At 46.5% G+C, this 6,718-nt stretch overlaps 1 protein-coding gene across 2 annotated transcripts in view; it reads left to right on the top strand.

Annotated features, from left to right (window-relative positions):
- The first annotated feature begins 76 nt into the window (after positions 1-76).
- Positions 77-6,718, top strand: part of AP2M1 (adaptor related protein complex 2 subunit mu 1) — a 28,287-nt gene continuing 21,645 nt past the window's right edge. The window contains exon 1 of one of the 2 annotated variants that reach the window (XM_057367140.1): positions 77-157. The gene's annotated coding sequence lies outside the window, so the exon portion shown is untranslated. Of the gene's footprint in view, positions 158-1,045; positions 1,115-6,718 lie in introns of those variants that run through there. The other variant, XM_057367141.1, reaches the window with a different exon arrangement.

Raw genomic sequence — 6,718 nt, 5'->3', positions numbered from 1 at the left:
GGCCCCTCCCGCGCGGCGCATGCGCAGTGGCGGGGCGCGGGCGGGGCGCGCGCGCGGCGTCTCTGCAGTGCGCGGGGGGGCTCGGGGTAAGGGGGGGCGGCGCCGCCATCTTGGGCGCGGGGCCGCGAGGGGCGGCGAGCGGCGGCGGCAGCGGCAGGTGAGGCGTCCCGGGCCGTGCTTCGCTCCCTGCCGGGCAGCACGGCCCCCGGCCCTTCTCCGGGCGGCTTCCTGTGGCCGGGCTTGCTCTGCGGCCGCGTCCGGGCGGTGGCCGAGCTGCTGCGGGTGGCGGCTCCCTGGGCGCTGGTTGGGGGTGGGGGTCTGCAGGCCCGGGGGAGGGGAGGTGGCTGCAGGATGAGGTGACCCTCCGGCTGCCTTTGGGAGGGGCGCGGGAGTGCTCCGGTAACCGGGAGAGAGGGGGGGAAGCGGGGCCGCCGGGSAGGGCTTTCACTCAGCCTCCTCTGAGGGGGTGCAGAGCGACCCCATCATCCGCTCGCACACTGCTTGGGGCTCAGGGGGTTTATTAACAGCTGTTAATTAACTCTCTGCCTGGAATACCTGTGTGGCAGCCCTGCGGTGCTGCACCGGGGAGGGTGGGGACAGGGTCGGGTTGTATGTGGCACAGGAAGGCCGGTACCGATGCGTCAGGTCAGCCTGAGCAAAGGTTTTTTTCAGTCGGATCGGGCTGGAACTTCACCGGAAATTTTTTGCCTGTACTATCTGATCCAAACGTGAATTAGCTGGGTCATGGCTTGCACTGTGCTTCCTCCCTGGAAAACCTGCTGAGGCAGAACGCAGCGCTGCTGATGCTGAACTGCTTATTCTGAGGCTTAAAGCAGGCTCCTATCCAGCGGCTCTTCTGGATGCATTTCCACATCTATTCTTCCCTGGACTAGGTTTTTGGATCCGGTAAAACTGTGGGAAGCACAGCCTGTGTTTATTGCCCAGTTCAGTTGATTTCTCTCCCCACTGGGAAATTACTTGCTTTTGATCTAGTGTTTTCTCCATAAACTGTGTGAGTCCATCGTCTGTTTTCTGCTTGCTTTAGTATGACAAAACTGCTATCAAGTTTTAGCCTCAGGCTGCCAATATCTGAGCCTGGAACTTGCCCAGATAGGTGAGTCGATGGCTTCTGTGGCTTGAAAGTGTAGGTATTGCAGGCTTCTAACTGTATATGGGCTCATGTGGTGTTTGGTTGGGCAACATTTGCTTGAATGCTGTCAGAGCTATAGCTACTGTTTTTTCCTCTAGTAAGAGCTGTGTGTGTCCCTGTGAGTTTTGCTTGGAGGGACAATCTCAAATTTGAAGAGATACTGCTAAACTGTCTATTTCCATATTTTTCCTGTCAGAAGGAAGGCATCGCTCTTTTTCTGTAGGAAATGCCATGTTACTGACATCTAGTGACAAAGATACCTGGTGTTCTTTGGGCTGCAGAGTGGCCATGTTCCAGGGGGAGCATTGGGGATGTCTTTGTAAGGTATCATGGCTGGCTGCTTCCTGCTCTTGAGACAGCACAGTCCTGGCTTTTGGAGACTTGAATCTTGAGGCTGTGAAGGGTTACACCTTGAGTCCTTTGAAACATAGGGAACTGGAAACGCATTCTAGTTTGATAGTATCTTCTTTTTTTTTCCTATTTTTTTTTGTGGAGCAGGAGTAGTCACTTAACAAAATGGCCTTTATAAAGAAACTTCATGTGATTATAGCTAAACTTTTCTTGGCTCATTCCTGCATCAGAAAGAGGTAAAGCCAAGACTGTCTTTTGCAGTAAAATGTCTTGCATTGGTTTTCTAAGCTTACTATACTGAAGACAATTAGAGYATTTAAAGGCTGTTGTTAGGGTTAACTGGAGGATGGATGGAAGTACAGCCTGTGCTGCCAATATATAATTGGTTTGTAAGGCAGAGTCTGTTTCTCTCTTGTAGTGAGTGACCTACTGAGTCAAAAGTTACTGGCAAGTCACGTTTTATTTTGATCCTGGCAGGAGATCGGCAGCTCAGCTAAAAGCTGCAGACAGAGGCACAGAATGTGAAATGCAGTTATCTGCTCTCCAGTAAGAGTAGAGAGAGAAAAGCTGACACATCAGGGCACCTAGACCATTAGTGGTCTGCAGAATACAAACTCTTAACTCAAACTGCACTCTGAGCCTCTAACCTCTAACCTGTGTTAGAAGACACATAGAAAGCAAATCACTGTTCAAGTTCCTAGCTCAAGAATAAAAAGCAAGCAGAAATTGCTTCAGACTGACTTTAGAACTGCTTTGGTGGAACTGGTAAAAATAGAACAAGGTATTGGGGCTGTAAACATAAGGTTGGCCTCAAAATATGGTGGAGAAGTGTGTTAAATGCTGTACCTGTGATGTTTTACCAGAGTAAGGGAGCTTCCTGTGTTTTTTTTGTGTCAGTATTGCTCTCTTGTTACTCTTCAGACTGGCTGCGTGCAGTATGGCACGCAGAAGTGGGCTGTAGGAGGAGAGCCTGGTAAGAGAACGTGCTTCTTTTCCTGCCCACTGGTTATGGGGTTTTATGGGATTTGGTTTAAAATAGGAACAGTTTCTCTGAAACTGATGGGTTTATCTCAGGAGCTCTTTAGCTCAGGGTATGCCCCTTAAGTAAATTATGCAGCCTGTCTTCCCCAGGATGAAGTGATTGCAACTACTCTTGTTTAAAACCAAGTAAAGCYCACGGCCTCCTGGAAAGTGGCTAATGCAGTCCTGTAAGCAAAGCTTATGTGCTCATAGTAGCTGGTGCAGTGAGGGCWTTATTTTGAGCCTGAAGTCTTTTGGGTTGATAATAGCTAGTGCTAGCCTGAAAGGATGGATTTTCCCAATACTCCAGTTTSCAGGAGCAGCCTGACTACTCTTCCTCATGCTTCAGCTACTGTCACTTGTCCAAGATCGTGCTGATTTCTGGAATGCAGAAATGGTTACAGTTGGTGATTTGCCCTCAAGAGCTTCAGTGCCTCTCCTGGTTTCTTCCTGGATGGGAACTTAGCAGCTAATGTACCTTGAACTGCTTAGTTAGATAAGCTCATTAATGCACAGAAGTCTTACTTACTGTTAAGTCAGAACCCAAACTGTCTTTTAATAGACTACTAAAAGGGTTGGTTGCTTTACACCAGCTTATTAACTGGCTTGTGATTGCTGTTTCCTGGATGTGTTCTTTAGATTACAGAAATCAGCATTCCTGTTTACATTTAAACYGAGTGATGTCTGTGCTGTAGGAAACTTCAGCTCCTTAATGGGAGTGACAAAGTCCAGGTAGCTGGGTCTTGGGCTCACTACTGATCAACTTGTGTTTATTCGTACCCTTGATGGAAAAGGAAACTCAGTGAAGCTCATGGCCTGTATCACAGTGGGGTTGTGGCCAAAATGGCTCTGCAGGTGAGCAGCAGTCCCCGAGCTCTGCTCATCCAGCCTCATTGGCTTGCTCTGTCAATGGCTGGTTGAAGGCTTATTTTCCCCAGCTGTTGTACTAGACTCTGTGGTAAGAATATCACCCACACAGCTGTCTTAAGAAAATATAGCTGATCTCAAAATTGCCTCCTAAAATGAATGGACRAGTGTGCTCAGTGTTGATGCTATTGGTGCTCATCAAATTCTGGTTGTATTGTTAGGGGCAGCATAAGAATTCCTGCAGTCTTGTTGCTCCTGAGCAGTTATTCTTGAGCTGCTGTGTCACCACTGCACCTCTGAAGAAAGGACACRGGGAATTTGCTGAGCAGATGCCATGAGAGCAACCAGGCCTGGCTCAGGAGTTCCTCAGCTTCTGCCTGCATTGGACTTAGAGAAGCTGGCATGGAAGGAGACAAGGAACTGTATTTCCCCAAAATTTATGGTKGCTCTGGTACCATTAGGCTGTAGACACGTTATATTGCTAGTGACATGTTTCTTYCAGACAGTTCCTCATTCTTTTAGAGCTAGAACAAGTATCTCTTGCCTTGGACATGATGCTGGAGTTACTGCAGCCATGTTCCTTTTACCGCTGCGGAAAACTGACTAAAAATTCACTGTTTTTCCTCAGCAACAAATTTGGGCAGATCAGCTTGCTTGTTTATACTTATGCAAATACAGTTACAAACAGGAGAGAACTGTTTTCCAAAGTTTGTGGTGTAGGTTGAAGCTACCACTATCTCTGCTGGTGCCAGGAAGRGTTAATGGTCAGTGTGGCATCACGTAAAAGACATCAGGTTATGGGACAAAAGTACTGGAGAAAATCACTCATTTGAATATCTGTATATCTGGGAATTAGGCTAGAATTCAGTTTGGTCTTTCATGCCCTAATGAACAGATGACTGGTRCTGCAGTTGTGTCTTACTGCTGGTGTGATGCTATGGTTTCTCAAGTAGAGAGACCATGGGAGGCAATGCACTGGACAGAAACTACAGCAKTGGTAATGTGTGCTATGGTGTTTCTGAAWGAATTGTTGTAGAACCAATCAAACAGCTGCTGAGGGAACAAACTGTGCTGGTTAGTTGATTCCTTATGTGTGCCTTGTTTAGTCTAAGAAAGCTCCATGCTGCATGTTGTTCATTTTTTCTACAGCTATTCTAAGTCAATGGATGAAGAGGAAGTGGAAGAGAAAGGCTGGGCTCTTACATGTTGCAGAAGGGAGCCACTGCATCTCCACTTGATAAATGCAGGTTTAGTGTGTCATCTCACTAGGTAGCTCCCAGTCCAGTCACTTGATGCATCCCACAATATGTGAAGCTACTGACATCCAGCAACAGGATCCTGCTGCCTGAGCTTGTGCTCCTGACTTCACTCGCACATTCCAAGAGTGTGGCACAATGTTGGCTTGAAAGGACAAAGTCTGACTTCCACCTATTCTTAGATCAGACCTAATAAACAGATCATTTTCCATCTATGATAGAATCAGTGGACCAAAGCAGATTTTCAGATAGTGTGCTTTACTGTGTCTTTATCTTTATTTGTACTTCTGTGGTTATGATATGCAGCTCAMCTGCTGGAGACTTGACTTCTGGAGCTTCATCCCATGTGTCCTGGTGGATTGAGAGAGGGGTGCTTAATGCACATCCTGTGCACGGGTGAGAGCCCTGAGACATGATGTGAGACAAGTATGCCTGATTCCTAGGAAAGTGCGTGTTACCCTGTCAATCCTTGCAGGCCCAGCTAATCCTGCCGCTTTTCTGTTACRTAACTACTGAAATGCATTAAAATCTTCATCACAGCCTTTGTTTTTATACATGTACTCCTTTTTTTGTAGCTGGCTGTCTTAACTTTGCCCCAGTTGCTCTAAAGGTATATTTTAATGGTCTCATCTTCACTTGAGTGGAAGGGCATTCTGGAAAGTAATTTCTATGTCATCTTAACTCTTGGTGGGTTTCTAAGCATGCATATAAGCATGTGGTCTGTCTATGCTGCTCTTCATGCTYCTTTTCTATTTATGGGTTGAAATGGATGTATATGGGAATGTGAGCACCTGGCAGGGGGGTAGGAAGCCTGCTGGCCTTAGGTATTTGTAGGAGCTGCATTCAGATGTTAGATCTACYCCAGCAGCTGCTTGAAGAATGCAGTGTGTTGGGAGAGGGCTGTTGTTCCTAAATTGAGGTGATTACTSACTAACTGGTGTGAATTCAACATACATGTGGATCATCCCTTACCTTAACTAGAATAAATCCATCCATACAGTAAGTAGAAAAYAGGGCTGTAGCTACCAGTGTGGAGCCGGTCGCCATATGTTCAAGCTAGTGAAACAGAAGGAGCGGAGCTGCAAAGCTCTGAAAATGCAGTTGATGGATCATTAACCCAAAGGTTTCAGCTAGAGTCTTCTTGGTTTTCAGGCACTTGGTGATAAACAAGTTGACGAAGTAGTGGGCTTTGCTCTTAAGCTGTGTCTGACAGTGAGATATTAGGCTGAGGAAACTGAGAAGCAGTGTAGGGCAAGCTCCCTAGAAAAGGCTGACTGTGGAGAGGAGCAGAATGAGTCATTGAAAGCTGATTGAGCAATGCTTTCTGAGTCATGTCGCTAATGCACAGCGAGCAGATGAACCCATCTCCTGTGCTGGGTTTTTTTATTCTGGGTCCTTCTGATTCCAGCAGCCATGAGTCACTGAATGTCAGTCTCAAATTAATTTCAACCCTCTTCCCTGCAGTTCTTAACCACTGCAAGCACTGTGATCTTTCACTTCCAAAGTTGATCTGTAAAGAAAACTATTTATTATTTTAAAATATTTGGAAGATTGTACTATGTCCAAACTGTACCATTAAAATCCTCACTCTAGTTACAATGTAACCTTGAAATAGTTGAAAGGAATATCTGTGAAACTTGAAACACAAAGGAGGATCAAAACAAAGCAGGCTTATTTTCATAGCAGCCACTTCAAGGAGAGCCATTGTCATCTTAAAGAGCCATTCTTCTTGCYGAGCTTTAAGGAACTTGCTTTTGCATTCTGCTCTTTGTATAGCTTTCCTCTCTGTTCATAGATCTCTGGGCTGATTATTCCACCTCTTGAGTTTCCAGCTGTGTGGACATGTTTCCATTAGCTGGTGGAAGAGATTCTGTAGTGGTGAAGGGAGTGTGGTCACTCTGATCTCGTCTTGGAGGGATGTAATGCAAGGTTTGAGCAAAAGACTGGAATGTTGTCCATGTTCCCTGAGCTCCCCTTGTGGGCATGTTTGGTGAAGACTAACAGAGCAGCTCTGCACCAAACTGAACTTGCTGTAAGCTGTGTTGATGCCATTGTGCTGTCTATACTTGTGACA

This window comes from Malurus melanocephalus, unplaced genomic scaffold (genome assembly GCF_030028575.1).
Source record: "Malurus melanocephalus ecotype Western Australia unplaced genomic scaffold, MMel_1.1 scaffold_75, whole genome shotgun sequence".
NCBI classification, from domain to species: Eukaryota; Metazoa; Chordata; class Aves; order Passeriformes; family Maluridae; genus Malurus; species Malurus melanocephalus.
Note: the sequence above shows the minus strand (reverse complement) of the source record. Positions and strands in the feature narration are given on the sequence as shown.